General features: G+C 43.0%; 1 protein-coding gene and 1 long non-coding RNA gene across 3 annotated transcripts in view; one reads left to right on the top strand and one right to left on the bottom strand.

Moving 5' to 3' along the window:
• LOC138942560 (uncharacterized) overlaps positions 1–17,005 on the bottom strand; it is a 46,124-nt gene that overhangs the window by 19,861 nt on the left and 9,258 nt on the right. The window contains exon 5 of one of the 2 annotated variants that reach the window (XR_011448329.1): positions 2,499–3,022. The exons of the other annotated variant lie outside the window; for it this stretch is intronic. This is a non-coding gene — a long non-coding RNA (uncharacterized lncRNA). Of the gene's footprint in view, positions 1–2,498; positions 3,023–17,005 lie in introns of those variants that run through there. 2 annotated transcript variants of the gene reach the window in all.
• Positions 1–17,005, top strand: part of Soxn (SRY-box transcription factor soxNeuro) — a 121,826-nt gene that overhangs the window by 101,530 nt on the left and 3,291 nt on the right. The window lies entirely within an intron of this gene.

Raw genomic sequence — 17,005 nt, 5'->3', positions numbered from 1 at the left:
ACTTTCGAGATAAGACGCGCGTTTCCATAAATTAATCACCGGCCCGACGTACGCTTTGGCGGACATTAATCGTCGTCTCTCTGCTTCCCCCTGTCTTCCCCCTCCCCTCCCTTCCCCTCAGTTCGTCCCCCTCACAGTCTCTCTTTTCATAATTCTCTCTCTTAGCGAGCTGGTCCTCCGCACGTCGCTCTTATAATTAACGATTTAAGATCCCGCGAATAAAGCGCCTGTGAATAAAGTGTCCGGATAAATCCATCAAAGTCAACGGTTCGATAAAACGCGGCACGCAAATTAGGTACAATCGCATGTCGCGGAAACGGCAACGGCAAGAGGCGCGTAAGCATTCTCCGCGCGCGAGCCAATCGCTCGCGATTCCTTCGGGATTCGATTATGAAGAAATCAGCCGAGAGAAAGAGACGCGGAGTGATGTGAGAAAACAAAATGGCGATGCGGGAGAATCGGGATTGCCAAAGCGAGAGAGGAAGAGAGATAAAATACGGAAGATAGACAGAGAGAATGGACGGAGAGTAGTTGGGAGAGCGCGAGCTGCAGGAAGGGGGCGGAGGTGGAAAGGTAGAGGGAGCGCATCTACACCCCGGAGGTTCGTATTTTCCCTCTTTCCGCGAGGGCTACTAATTAATTACTGTGATTAATCAGAAAAGTTCGTAATTAGAAAGTTTCTTCGCGAAATTAAAATGGCGGGGAGTGACGGAGCGAGTCGGCGGCGAGAGCGGTGGCCTCGTCTAGAACTCTCCTCCTCCGGGCCCGGAACATCAGCAGCAGCAGCAGCAGCAGCAGCATCCGTCGCTTATGTATATACTCTCATTTCCTTGCTTTTTCTGCCCTCGAGGGGAGGGTGGTTACGCGGCTCCGCCAAGACCAACATCGACTCGCGAGAGAGTTTCCGATAAACTCATTAATTAAGGTGGATCGCCTCGTAAGAAGAAAGAAGAGGGAGGAGGAGGGAGGTGGAACACGGCGCGTTGCGAGCACTAGCAATGGCACTCTCGATTTGCTCTCGGCATTTAGCCGCTCTGCGTTTCTTCCTCTTCGACGGATACAAGGCGGTAGCGATCTGCGCTCGAGTCGAGAAATTCCATTGCGATTGATCCCGATTGACAACTAATTTATTTATCGCACAGCAATCATAATAGTCTCGTACTGTTCGCACTAAAGAATCGCGCGTAGTAATCTTTGATAGCTGCTATTGAATTTAATATACTGTACAAGATAAATTAAAACATTTCTCAAATTCTGCGATATCTTTCCCGACCGAAAATAAATGATACGACAACTATGATAATTCCTAGAAATAAAAAATTGTAAAAGAAAATATTTTGCTCCCATGCCAATCGATGCATGTGCGTTCGAACGGCGTGCACGAACGGCGAGAGGACGATTAATGGATTTCGTAGTATAATATAAGAATAAAAAAAGAAACGCGCGCGGTACGCATTATGCACAATACGTTTCAGTAATAATATATAAGACTTTCTCCCGTCTCTTTCGTATCTCATTAAACACTCGACGATTCGCGTACGCACACCGCTCGCTCGCTCTTTATTCGCCTATTTGTTTGCTCACGTGTGAAAGGATGGTTAAACAGAAGCGTTCCCGCGACACGCGAGCGTCTCCGCTCCGGTCATTGCTTTCGCGCCGCCGCGCCGGACAATTCGGCGGTTAGATGGTCACGCGATTTACAGCCCGTGGCTATCCAATTGGAATTGCTTAGGAAATCGCGGGTTTCGTTTGAAATTTTCAAAGCTACGGCGGATCCCGACTCGTACAAGTTTGGCGCAAATTGACTGCGAAATAAAATCTGTACACCTTCGCATGTCGAAGACGGACCGTTCGCGCGGCTCATCGTATTCTGGCGTTCGGTAAAATAAATCGAAAGCATTCGAACGAAGATTGAAATTTGAAGAAAGTTTCAAAGAAATATATATTTCATTTCCTGTAATTCGATGTGGAAATTTTATCGCTCTAATCAGAATAATCGGAAATACGTATAAATTGATATAAAAATGGAAACAAAGATCAGAAAAAAAAAAACACACAAAACTTGATCATGAAAATTCAATTATCGTTAACAAGAAGCGTTAACATCTTCTCTATAATTATTTTTACGAATAAGTACGAAATTCGGAATATACGCGAAAGAGAGGAAATGCAAATTCGGCTTGTCAGCGAGCAACAGGCCGGTCGGTCATCTCCGATAGTTGCTATCGTCGCGACCAGTCGGGTCCACTCTTTCCTCTTGAATCCTTACTTTTCCGGGATTCCCATGACGTATTGTACGCGCGCGCTAAACAACGCCGATTAATGAGTTAACAGCACACCTAAATATCAAATGAGAAAGTAAAAATATAAGAGATATACACTGTTGCTTTTTAATTCATAAAGTTAAGTATTTTATTTTATTTTATTTTTTTCATTTATATTCCGTATTAACGCAAATTATAAAAATCATACATGCAGTATTTCAAATTGCCATTTTATCTCATATATTTCCTGTCTTAGATTATTTCGAGAGATCGTTGAATTTTATATATAATTATGCACGATTACTAAGAGTAAAAATATATATTCATTCGCGTGCGAATCGTTTTCATCGTCAGTCGACCGTACGGAATCGATCTCTCCATTAGCTCCTTCGCCGGATGGAGAAAACAATTGGCGCGGCTCCTACCGCAAGGATCATTTTTTAACTTGATCTCTGCGGCAAAGGGGCGGCAATGAAATCACGTCGCACCCTAAAGGGGCACGGTGTACTGCCGGGGGAGTCGTCGTCTCTCTATCCACCCTTCGTCGACGCCACCCTCCTGACCGCAGATTGAAATTCTTAAGCTCCTCGACGGCCGAATCGAGGGTCGGGTCGAGAGATCGTCGAATCGAAATTTCGTTATCACACTGCCTGAGATTATTTATCATTCTAGGATTCGCGAATAATTTTTTGTCTTTCTTCTTGCAAATTCCATCCCTTTCGCTAGAAGGAGACAAATGATCCCCGGTCATGATTAATCTATATTTAAAGAAATCAGACCTTAGTAATAATATACGGGGAGATATAAAAAATTATATGTTGATGTACGAAAGATCCGATTTATAACGCCGGCACGTAGCAGAAAACATTTCTTCGGCTTCGAGTAACTGATTCACACAAAATATATGATGACGTAGTGCTGGAGAAGAGCAGACATTGAGAGAGAGAGAGAGAGAGAGAGAGAGAGAGAGAGAGAGAGAGAGAGACGGTCGGAGGTCGATGCATTGGACAACCTACGCGCAACACTGAGCAATGTATGTATGTACGTGTGCTGTCTTCCTTTCCTTTCTTCCGTCTTCTTTCTCGTCGAGGCCATTGTTACTTTTATTCGCGGTATACTGTCGCACGAATGATTTGCGAAGCCGGTGGCGCGTTTTAATTTTGGGATATTGGTAGCGTTAAGCCCACGAGGACGGATGGTATTTTCCGTCGTTGTACAGTTCACGTACAGGGTGTGTCAAATAATTTTTTCTACTTCTCCTCTCAAATATTAATCCCTCGTTGATCGCGTAATAATATCAAGCAATGTATTATATCAGCTGTCTTATCTTCGCGATTTATCTGTGCGATATAATATAGGAAAAACAAGTCAAAGAGAATTATATTTTTCTATGTTAAATCTGATAGAATATAGATAAAATATGTATGTTTTATACATTTTTCATTCCTCTCGATCTTTTTCGATCGTCGTTGTCGTTCTTTTTTCCAAATTTTTCACGTCGCTTGCGGGCGAAAATTTCGGACACCCTATGCACAGATTATAGTGGATCGTAGTTCGCGAACGTATCTACTCTACCCCCTCGCGCGCGATGAGATTTCATTCGGGGTTCGGGCCGAGATCTTTTAATTTGAAGCCAAATTCCTCTCGAGGATGAAACGCGGGGAGCCACCGGAGTGGTCGTATTGCAAGGAGGGTGGCACGTTCGGTGGTTGTTTGCTACCCTCCGACGCCAGCATCACGCGGTATATACCTCCTAGCTACCCGCTCTTACCCGTCGTCGGATTCTAAAACACCCCTGTTTACGTGGTGGAGAGGAGGGGCGGGGTGGGGGGAGCGGGCTCTTTCCTCCCGTGCAGCTGCTTTCGATCTGGTCCACTTCAAGTGTGACCTCGGGATGAGATCGAATTATGCGGGAGCTTTAACGGCGCGATTTAACTTACGCGAATAATATTAGCGAGGATAAAACGACCACTGCGTTCGAGGGACTTGCGCGCGCTTTTTCGTACGCGCGCATTTTATTCGGCGATTCCGAAAACCTGCAAGCGCGACATTTCTTTAACGAGATATCCGTACGCTTGGTAAAAAGAGATACAGGATATTGATCCGGAGAAAAAATTCCACGGGGATACTTATTAAACCGCTTCGTTAAATGTCAACGGCGAGGATCGAGGCAAAGTTACGCGCGTGCGTGCACGCGCGTATCCGCGAGTCATTAGCGACTATTACGCCTACTATTTGCAAAATGCGCGGAGATATAAAACGCCGCAGCGAAACTTTATCTCGAATAAACGCGACCGTCTCGCTTAAATAAGTATCGATAAACGTCGCGGTAAAATAGAAAATAAAACCCCCTTCGACCGCATTCCGCAAGGCCCGCTGGCGCGAGTTGCGTAAAGAAAAATATGAGATGGCGTATATATATATATATATATATATAGGGGAAGGGAGGGTCCTCATAGGTGGCCCCGTGGCTTCATACTTTACGAAGAGATCGCCTACGACTTCGCACACTCGCGTGCAGGTGCCCGTCGAACCACGGCCCGTAACATATCGCGAGGAGAATCGAGTACTTTTAAGTATAATGAAATAATGTATACTTTAGTTCTCGGAAACGTTACTTTTTTCACTCTTGAAAGGGAAATCTTCAACTGCGTATAAACGTTCGCGAATTAAATACACAACGAATATATGCAAAAGAAAATAAAATAAAAATGTAATCAAATAAAAGTGTAATATATGTATACCTATATTTGCTGATGGGTAAAATGCTTTTAGTCTTGCGGAAAGTAAGACGAGAAATGTGCAATTATACTAGAAGAATTAAAAAATGCGCTAGAATCTGAAAATTTTTCACATCCTTTCTGCGAACAAAAAAAGATACTTTGGTTAATATTAACCAAGTAAATATAAAGTTAAATTTCTCGCCAACAACTGTAAACAAGTTTCTTCTTTCTTCGCAAGGTTTGTCCACTCGGTTTCGAGGCCTTTCGCGTAATCGCGTAAAGTGAGGTGAAATTTATCGGGCAGTATCATAGGATAATTCACGCCGCGTATAGCGTCGTAGGCTCGAATGAAACGAAGAAGAACGACGGAGCCTCTTAATTATTTTCCTGTTTAAATGACCGGTCGGTTACGATCCAAAGCGTAAAATATCCAAAGTCAAACGAATCGGTTGCAGCAATTCGTTTAAAACATTTCGCAAATTAGTCCGTCTTAAAGTCTTTCGGTCTGCGATTAACCCAAAGTTCAACGAATTTGCGTTTGCAACACCTCGAGCACACTTTCAGCTAAAAATATATCTCTCTCTTCTCCGTGCGCTTTGAATTTAATTATTTTCGTACGAGTAATTAGAAGGTAAAATATTAATTTAGTTTCTAAAGAAAACACATTACACGTAGCAAAATGTTAATCTTAGAATGTTATTTTTAGAATTATGACAATTATGTAACATATATAAAAATACAATATTTGCGATATAGTTAATATTGAGATTTTATACGGTACTGTATTGTGGTTTTACTCGTATCTTTATTTGCTTAAGTAAATGTAAATCTATCCTATAATGTGTAGAGCTCCTCTCGGAGATTAATCTCACATAAGGAATCAAATGCAAAGTCTCGATCGCATCGGCAAGTGCGGCGGGTTCATGGTGCTTTCGGTATATCCCATAGAGGCCGAGTGGCGTATGGTGGGCATTAATTTTCTCCCCGCGCGCTAACCAGAATGCATAAGTAAGAAGCTTGTGGATCCCTCGCCCACGCGCCGCCCACCTAAACACATTGAGAAGTCAAACATCGTTTTCTAACGTTACGGGTGTTAAACCGCGGCGTTAAGTGGTCCGTCAATTGGTACCGGATACCGAAGGGCACTTATAGTCTTCCTTCAAAGCAGCAAATAGTATGTTGTATTTTCGAGTAGTTCGTGCCCTGACGCTACGTTACGACGGAATGACACTGACACTAGATTTCATACTTCCATGTAAATACTTCCGTAATTCTTAGATCGCTATCTGAGAATCGCTGAATTAATAAAAATCAAGAAATTTCAATGCAATATAAATGTAAAATAAAATATAAATCTATTTTTTTATATTCAATTAACAAGAAAATACTGATAAGTTTTTATTTACTATATTCGTTCAATAATATTACATTATTATTTATATGATTGTTAATTCTGATTTGTTTATTAATCCTAACGACAAAGGAAACATGGGATCGTGCGGATCGAGATGAAACGTCGACGGAATGAGTGCACGAAGAGCGTTTTATCTCTTTCGGGCGATTATTTGGAATTGATTTGCTGGGCGAGAGCAATATCGTAAATCCTAATGGAAATGCAAAGATTAATTAAGAATCCCATTCTGTCTTGTCCTCACGCGTGGGCGTCCGCACGCTCCGTGGAGCTCCATCGTCCCCGGGGAAGATCATCGGCTCGTCATTTTCTCTGTCACTGTCCCCCCTTTCTATCCCATCTTTATCGCATCGACTCGTTTAGGGCGAGGACACGGAGTCACTTAAACTAGTCGGCTCCCATAAACCGGCGATGATGAGAAACACGAGATGGTGTTTAAATTGATCGAACGACTCACAAAGCGGCGCAAAATTGTACGATTAACCGTAATTGTGATGTTAATAGAAATGTTATATGTATAAAGTTTTATTTATTCAATTTCAATATTCTGTATGTATATATCAAAAAATTATTTCTTCTAGAATTAAAAGAATTAAAATTTTGGGCAAGTCTATTTGGAAATTGAATGAGAAACAAAACAGATTTACTATCTCGCGTCTCCATCGCCTAAGAAAATATTGAATTCAAATAAGAAGTAAAACGATTTTTTATCATCCCGAATAATGATTAATTCACAATTGTGTGTAGTCGGCAAGTTGCGCCCTGACACTCGAAGTCTTGATGTCGGGAGGGTGGTGGTGTCCTAGCGAGATATCGCGATTCGCCACGTAATGAACGGTAACAAGGGGGACGTGACGCGCGCGGTTGGTTACGTGCGTGTGCGTGAACATCGGGCGACACGCGCTTCTCCTCGCCGAAGGAAGCCGAAGGGTGGAGGCGGCTAACGGCGCACAATGCGTGTCTCCTGGGAGACGCTTATCTGAAATTACAACGTTACATCCCGGGCAAACCCCCTGGACCAGCTGCTGGAAATCCGTGCCACCGCCGCCTCCTATCCGCCTCTGTGGGATGGGATTGCGCGTAAAGTTGCGTGCAAAGGGGGAAACACGTCTGTATCCGCGTGAAAAATCATCCGAGTGGCGGTAAGTCCCCCGGAGATACCCCCTGTGTATCCATGTTTTGAAGCGGGTAAAAGAGATAAAATCTCTGTATGTTTTAATTGACATTAAATCAAAAAAGTAAATATAGTACAGGATCTTTGATATATTTAGATAGAAATATTATTAATATAGTGGTATAAAAATCGAAGAGAAATATCTTTTAATTCAGAAATAAAAATATTATATTATTTCTCTTTATTGTCATCTGTAAATTCTACTCGTTCGTAAAATGACTCTTTAGCTAAACAAATTTCTTCGAAGGCCTCGTTCGATCGGGACTCCATCCGATGTAAAAGCGAGCTTCGCTTCGCGCTCTGGTTACAGTTTGACAGTAAACGTTCCTGTACTTCTGTACCGAAATGAACGATCCAAGTCGCGCGGCCGAAGAACGGCGAAGTTACCTCGCGGAAATTGAATTCGCGTTTTTGACGCAGCGTACCGCGTCGAAAATGCGCCGTTTCTTGACGTTTCTGTGTGACACCGTTTCATAAATTCTCTAGCCGCGACACTTCATCGGATTCGTGAAGTGGCACGATCCTCGCAAATTACATTCGCTTCTCGTCTGCGCGAAACTCATTAAACAAGTCCTCCTCCCTCTCTCTCTCTCTTTATCTGTGTCTGTCTGTCTGTCTGTCTGTCTGTCTCTCTCTCTCTTTTTCTCTCTATTCGTCGTGTATGCGCATTGAAACGTCCTCCTGAATAGCGGCAGTCAGCGGCCGCGCCGTCGTCTTCGAGTCGGGATCCTTCTCGCGCATTTTTCCGCATAATTTGTCACCGGATGCACCGACGCTCAAGTCTGGCGTCCGCCCACTTGGTCTCTTGGAGAATAACGTGGCGGAATGAAAAAATGATGGCTTCACCACCTTTGAAAACCGCCATGTTTTAAAAAGATATTTTTTCCTCTACAATTATACATTGTATATTTTATTTTATTATTAATGATAGAGTATATATATATATATATATATATATATATATATATATATATATATATATATATATGCCAACAATTATTAAATACGTTGAATATTACTTGCATTCCTTGTCTGTGATTCTATGTAATTGCGATCTATCGGTCGTTCTTGTATTTACTGTGATTTTGTCACAGTAGTTTGTTTTCCTGCAATCTGGTTGGCCCCGACCTGCGGTCACTCTCGCCGTCCTCTTTTCCCGCGAACAGTCATTATGCAAATGAGAATGCAGCTGATCGAGGAGGAGAGTCTCCTTCGTATAGGCGCGAAATCGACGTCTCGTGCGCAAGGGGGTTAAAAGTTGATGATGAGAGAAGGGAGGGATACGGGGCTTTCGTCCGCGTGTGCGAGGAGGGTTATTTATATTCAGACCGATTTCCAATTATCGGAGGTACGAACGACCGAGAATCGCGGCGGCACCGACGGAAAGGAGGATCTACGGAGGGGGAGGAAGAAGGAGAGAGAATCCGTGCGTGATCGGGATTCATCTTTGGGCTCGCATGTCCTGTCGCAGTTTGGTGTCTCTCCCCCCCGTTCCTTTTTCGCGCCTCTCTCGTCCGGTAGCACGATTTCTTCTCCGCTTCGTCGCGCGATTTTCCCTCCCCTTGCCTCATCCTCTCACACCTCGTGGTGCGAAAACGTCGCGTCCCCCACGAATATTTTACGCAAAAACGTGCACGAGGACGCGCCGTCATGTGTGAAGCGTCGGGTCCACCTTAATGCCCGAGGCGTCTTCGTCTCGTCTGCGTCACCTTCTCAAGTCAATTGGGCGGTGCCAAATTTAATGAGGAATGTATAATTTTTGTATCTTTCTGGGTTAAAATGCGTGTCGCGATCTCCGATGTCTAGAATTTGTCTCATCTCATATCTCTGCTTTCTATTTTATTGTTAACTATAATATGCTAATCTTGTTTTCGTATCAAGATACATGTTTCTGATTTATTAATGCTTTTTTATATTCCACACTTTATCAAAGTGTTAATATGTAGCCTTCCTCGATAAGTATCATAAGAATGCGAATAAGTCAGAGACGAAAGACGGGGGCTTTCTGCCACACGCGAGGTATACCTTCGTGTCGCAACAATTCTCGCCGATTATTATCTCGCTCGGGTCCTTTAATAGCGTTTACCGCCGGAATAATTTGATTTAATTTACAAGAATGACACGATGCTGTTTCCATGCTAGTTTCTAAGAGAATCGAGAATATTCCAGATCGATGCACACATATTTTATCTCTTTTTTCCTGCTTTTTCTGCAGGAAAAATATTTGATTCATATTAAACAACGAGTGTTAAAAGTACATATCGAACTTTGCACGAGCTTTGTATCTCCACTCCTCGTTTACGTATATGACTGTTTATTATGCGCATCGTTTGAATTTCGTCGAGATTATCGGATCGAGCGTGCCATTCGCGATGACATTCGTCGACGCATAACGAGACGCGTTGCTCGCAGCCCTTTCAGTCTTCCTCGCCGAATTAAGCAGTTCTCGCGGATAAATGAACCGCGGAACCTTGTAAACATAACACGCCCGCTGTTGCACGGTACGCGGTTTCATACATCGATCGTTTTTATGAAAAGACTACGGTGTTATTGTACTCCAACCCCCTTCCCCCTCTTTTTTAATAGGAAACTTTACGTCGTGCGCACGGAAGGGAGATAGGACGATGAAAGGGGTAAACGATGCTTGCAAGAAAAACGCGACAAAGGGTGGGTGGCTGGCTCGTAGCAGGAAGGGAAAAAGAGAGAGAGAGAGAGAGAGAGAAAGAATACAAGCGTTAAAGAACGACGGAGAAAGCGAAGATTCTCTCTCTCGATTAATGAGCGTGTTTGTTGTTAATTGCTGCCGCCATTAGGTTGGCATCTCTACCCGCGGCTGCCCTCTCGATCCTCTTTCCGCTCTATCCATCCCTCATACGCCCTGCTTCTTTCCGTTTCTCGCGGTATCTATATGTATATATGCGCGCACACACATATATAAAGTATATATGCGCGAAATTATGCCGCGGTTCCAAATCTACCCAGCCAACCGATCCTTCAGCGACTCCTCGAAAGCATAGCGTGCATGTTAATGATCGCCCGCCGCGGCCTTTATCTTTTCCACCTCATTTGCGCGGCGAGTGGGCACGGGGGCTGCAACGATGACGGGGGGGATGCGGTGGTGCAGAGGGGAGTTTACGAAGGGGAAGGAAGAGACTCTCCGGCCTTTCTTCGCGAAATATTTTGTCCTTCTCCCTATCGCGAAATACATACTGCGAATTGCGCGTCTGTTTGCCCGCGAAACGGAGGAAGAAAATAGAGAGAGAGAAGGGCAAAAGGGAAGGGAGAATGGGAAGGGCGAAAAAGGAAGAGGAGCGCGCGTGGCGAACTCTAAAGGAGAGAGACGAGTCTCATTTCTCGTATAGTATCTTCGGCTTCTATCCAAGCACCGTCAGCGTCACGTTCGCCGAAAAGCGATTCCAATTTCTAGCAAAACTTGCTCCAGGTAGGAAGTACGCGCACTCGTCCTAATTGTGTCTCTCTCATCTTTGGACGCTACGCACGCAAGGAAGTCACGTGAGATCTCGACGAATATATATCGGAGATTATTTAGGATATATCGAGCGATCTTTTTGGATTTTTTTTTCTTTCTACGTAGAAATTTAAAATTCAAAAATATATTCGAAATATGAGAAAAAGGAGAACTCTCCAATCCACCCTAATCATATTGTTGCGAATGTTTAGTCTAGACGACCGTTCATTATCGTTCCCCTAAATACAAGAGCGTCGCTTCTTGGGAGGACACAAAAGCCAAAGTTGGGACGTATATCATACGTCGGTCCGCGTTCTTTCGCGAATTATTAAAAGCTATACAGAATTTAATTTATAAGAACTTTACAAAATGCGAGGGTGAATTTTATCAAGAGAGTCGCGTCTCGAATATATATCATTTTATGGTACACGTACACGCGATTAAAGATATATTAAAACTCTCTTTTTATTCGTATCAGTTATTAATTTTCCATTCTCCAAACTTAATACATTGTCATTTGAAGTAGAATTTGGAAAAAAATATCGTGATATTGTTTTGTTTAAATTTTAAATGAACCTCGGTACATATATTACATATATGTCGCGCAAGTGGTTCCTCAGTATATACGTTGTCATCCCGGCATGTCGCGCGCTTGGTCCAGGAAAAGTCTCGGATGGGTAGGTAGGTAGGTAGGTAGCGCCGGTGGGTTCCTGGCCGTCGGGTAAGTATCAGTAAATAATCGCGTTGGACGTTACATTACCCGGCGGAATTTATGATTGGGGCCCGTCCGGTCACGTTTGCCGGAGGGCTTCTCCTCGAAGACGGTCCGGAAGAGCAAAAAGAGCGACGGAACGCGCGACGTAGACCGAAACAGGAACGAGAGAAAGCGAGGTGGAGCGATGGAAAAAAAAAAAAAAGGTAAAGCAGCGTAAAGGGATGTGTCCTGTACAAGAAGGCTTTTAAACGCTTCGCGAACCAATTTGCCACGGCGTGTCCACAGGGCGATAAATATTAGGCGAATTCGAGGTAGACCGCTCGTCTATCTCGTCTTAGTATCGTCCTTTAAGATCGATACGTGTGACACGATAAATGCGAAAATACATTTTAAAGCTGTTGATAATAAATTTATAATTTATCGATCGCGATCAATGCTGTTTTTTTTTTATGAGAGAGTGAAAACAATTTTTTTAAAAAGATTATATTTTTCCTATAAATAAATCATTATTTTCATATCATATAATCTAATATTATCTTATATCATATAAGTAGTGATTATTAATTTGAGATCAATATAAGAATATATGCAAACGATATGAATTACAAAATGAAGTGAACAGAGTGGATAATGGAAAATAATAAAAGGAAGAGATCGAGAAAAAGAAAAAGAGAAAAAGAGAGAGTGAGAGAGAAACTCGTATATACGGAGGCTCTTAAATGCCTCGCGAACCAATTTGCTACGGCGTGTCTACGAGGTGATAAATACCAGATGGATTCGGATATAAACGCCGGCTTGTACGAGCGCACGTTGATACGTTGAAGGGACGAGAGGATCGGGGGTCCTTAACGAGTATCGCCGCCGCGTTCGAAGAACGGGGAAATAGAAAAGAACGAGATCGGAAATCTCATGTATGAGTGAAATCGATTACAATTTCGAATATTTTCGATCGGTCGAATTGCTCATCGTTTTGTTTTTTCGTCCTGATAAACTTGTGTAATACGATCCATATAATCCCGCGCATTTATTCGTTTGATCAGTTTTGTACCGATTTCATTAATTATTCATAAGAAACCGATTGATAGGATTAAATATCATGATATTCGGCTATTTTGAAAAATTAATTGCAGTAACGAGGTAGCACACATTACGAAAAAAAAAAAAAAAAAAAAAAAAAATAGATGAAAGCTTTTCATAATCTTGTAATATTCCTGTAATCTTTTCACTAAAAAAAAATATATATATACAATATATATATTATTTTGTAATTTTATTGCTATTTTCGATTATTCAATTATTTTTTTTTACTCTTTAATATAGAGTATTTTATCGCGCGCAGAAAAGCGTATTGCAAGTACGAAGAACAGGTTGCGTGTAATACGGTATTAAAATAATCGAGGGCTCGAAGGGCCGTCGATAATAAGGCGGTAATGCGCGAATAAAGCGCACTCGCGGGTGCCCCTTTGCGGCGAACGGCAAAGCGTTTAACGGTACGGATCGAGGTCTCCGGGGGATTAATTTAATACCTGAGTAAAATCAATCAGCGGGAATTGATGTTGGCCTGAGCAAGTGGGTGCCCGACGACGACCTGCAACCGGCCGGTTGGTCGGCCCGGAGGCTGGCAGGGGGCGAAGGAGGGACGGGGGGAACAGAGCGAGGGGAGGCCGTATTTGCTTTTGCGACGTGGCGGGGCCCCGTAATCAGTGTAAATCAGGGGACGCGTAAATCACACCCGGCGCGGTAACAGCCTCTCTAACGGGTGGTGTAACTCGTATGCGAAAGAACGGACGATGTGGCGCATTTTCGTTTCCGTTCCTTCGATTCGAGCGTCTCGCGTGACATGGGATCGCTTTAATTGTCCGCTCAAAATACCAGTTACATTTAATCGTGAAAGACGAATTTGTTCGGATCGATTAAGACGTTGATGAAATTAAAACAAAGCTTTCGCATCGATTATATATACATATTGTATTTTTATAAATGATTCTGACATAATAAATTGAATAGTGTATTATGTCATACCAAGCTATATTCTAACAAATATGACAAACGAACAAAAGGAAAAGGCAAATTAACGGAAAAGAGAAACAAAAGGAAACTTCTGATATGTTTCTTCGTTTATGCATTTTCGTATCCGAGTACAATTGAAGGAAACGAACAACCGCACGTATATACCCTCGAACACCCCGTATAAAGTAATTTCAGAGTCCTCAGAGACATGCTTCTCATCTGCACTCTGTGTGGTCGTCGGCACCGCCTTCATCGAGTACCAACCCCCGTACAGGTGGAGAAAAGGAAAGGCAAAAAGGAGAATGAGAGATTCGCCGATCGCGGCGCCTAATAATCATATACGCGATTGAATTATTAATATTGGTATAATTATATACCGTACCCCTCAACGATCGTCCGGAAAGCGGATTCCAAGCAGGAGTCCGGCTAAAATTCTCTAAGGAGTATTTCTTCGCGAGTTGCAGCGAACATGACATCAGTCGCCTTTTCTGCGATGTTAAAGTTTAATTGCACATTTTTTAGCTTTCGTATCCAAATTACGATCTATGTGTCGAGAAATCGGATGGTGAAAAATCTCGTTCGCAAACTGGAAATTATATTTTCTCGTGAGAAATATATTAAACTCATTCCATGTCTAATTCCTCCCATTCCTTCACCTTATTGTTATCGGAATAATGCATGCCATAGAATTTACAATAAGCACGGGGCATTACGATAAACCATAATGGTACGGTAGCCTTAATTCGATAATCGAGATAATATTACGCAAAGTACATCGTATCGGTATCTCGTTTGCGAGATTCACGCCTAAGGGACACGCGATTCACGCACCAGACGCGTGAGAGTCATCGAACGAAAATCCGTAAATCATCGGCGGGAAGAGGCGTTTACGCGCAAACAAATTAATCGAAAGGGCAAGTCCTGCCTCTCTTCCCTTATCTTCGTCCTCCGTTCGGAGAATGCAAAGATAATGAGACATGGACACGGTATTACTTAACGAATGAGAATTAACTCTATACAAGTCTTGTTGCGAAATTATTACGTAATTGCATATAATAGTGATAGATATAATAATAATTATAAAAAGCATGTCTCTCTCTCTCTCTCTCTCTTAGATAGTTTAAAATAAAAAAAATATTTAATTTAAACAGATTACATATATCTATATATAATGTATTTGAAGAGATAATGTTTATTAAGCGCTTATCGCACGATGTCTCTTATATATAGACGAAAGAAAATGGAAAAGTGATCGAATAGCAAGACGGAAATTTTTCATTTTTGAACGCTATTCTCTGATCTCTCCCGCTCATACTATTATCCGTAAAAATACCGTTCGCGTATCATCTCGTGGATGTGAAGCGGGATAGCGCGCAACGAACGTAGAAGATGAAAACGGACGCGTTAGAGAAGCGGGAGAGATGGTAAGACGCGGCGAGCAAAGCCGAGTGAAGACCTCAGCCGTGGGATGACCTCCGACCTCCGTGGATACCGGCCGCGTATATAATGCTTCATTGTAATTACAATAAAGGTTATCTCGGGATTTCAAGACTCGACCATTCAGTCATTCGCGTTATTGAGATGGTAAGCGAGAGGAGAGCGAGAGCCACGGATGGGCAGCGAGCGAGCGAGCGAGCGAGAGAGGACTAGCGAGAGGATGGGGGAGGTGGGAGAAGAGAAGGAGGCCGGGTTAGCCGGGCACGGATACACGTCCGGACTTTCGAATATATATATTACAATATATATATATATATATATATATATATATATATTATACCTAGACAAGCGGGCCAGAAATCATATGGGCGATAAGATATCGGGATATCGAGTATCCGACTGATCTGGAAGCTGAAGAAGATAGACACATTGATATCGGAGCTCTCCCATGCGGGAAGGGAGAGGGAGGCGGCGAAGAAGGATCTCGGATGAGCGAGATGATGCTTTCTTTCATGGCTCGTCAAAAGGGATGAATTTTGCGTTTAGGATCATCATTTAGACCTCGAGATTTGAACATTTTATCTTCTACGCTCAATCATATAGGATTACTAATATTATTATTGCTTTATCCTAGTTACGATTTTACTACTGTATAATAATTTTTCTCTTCCTCCAATTTCATAATTTAATCTCAATTAATCAAGTTTCATGGCATACTATATTTCTGCGCTACTTTTATGGTTATTTGGCGATTTCGGCAAACTTGTATCAGATTCGGGACGGATCCTCCTCTCTATCCGCCTATCCGCAAGACGAACGGTTAAACCTCGACAGCTACGAAATTTCGCACGCGAGAGGGAGACGAGAGCTTCTCGAATCGGAGCAAAAAGAATCCCGGGCGGATGCAAAATCGAACGCTGGCGCGACGTACGAATTACCGAAAGATTACACGCCAGTCAATTTTATCGTCGGCAGCGACGAGGACGAAGGGAGCGGGAAGAGGTACCGGGCGAAAATTTACATGGAAAGATTTGGCCGAGGTTTCCCCTCGTCCTCTCTCACCTCCCTCTCGATGCGGTCGCAGGCTCGCTGTCCCGAATAGCGTGACACTCAAAAAGCGGCGAGCCACCGAAATTATTCCGGACAATCATCATTACATACCCCGAGAGGCACCGGCGCAATCTTCTACTCAATATCGTCAGCGGGATGCGACGCTTGCGAGCGGGAGAGACGGAACATCGCTATGAGAAGAGAAAAAAAAGCAAGGAACAGAGAGAGAGAGGCGTGTAAAATTCTCGAGTCGTTTCGTTAAAACATGGGAATCGTAAGGGGTCTACGAATATGTGCTGCGTCACGGTCGATGAATACCGATACAGCCGAAGTGAGAATCGGCCGTGTGTACTGATAATAGTGACATATAGCTTGGAATAAATTTTAATTTCAAAGAAGGCAAAACTAAATATCTCGAAAGTAAATCTCTTTATACGATTCAAGATTCTTCCTCGAGAATATCAAGAGAAATATCATAGAATCGAGTCTCGCTTCGAAATTCCACATCTTCTTCCGACGTTGGCTAATCGCGCGATTAAGCGTCGATCCGATTGATTAGCGTCATTATTTTTACGGTGTGAGAAACGAACGACGCGTCCTTCGTAGATTAAACGGAGGTTTACAGCAACGGTAGCAACAACGTTTCGCGTTACGAACGCGAGTCCCGAAGATGCAGCGGCGCGATATTATCGTCGAGGAGTGGCCGTATCGCGTTTCATCCATGGCATCATCTTTATGTATGCGGCCACGGG

This window comes from Polyergus mexicanus, unplaced genomic scaffold, assembly GCF_030449975.1.
Source record: "Polyergus mexicanus isolate NDT 795.1 unplaced genomic scaffold, iyPolMexi1.0 SCAF_23, whole genome shotgun sequence".
Taxonomy (NCBI): Eukaryota; Metazoa; Arthropoda; class Insecta; order Hymenoptera; family Formicidae; genus Polyergus; species Polyergus mexicanus.
This window is presented reverse-complemented; position numbering and strand designations above follow the sequence as displayed.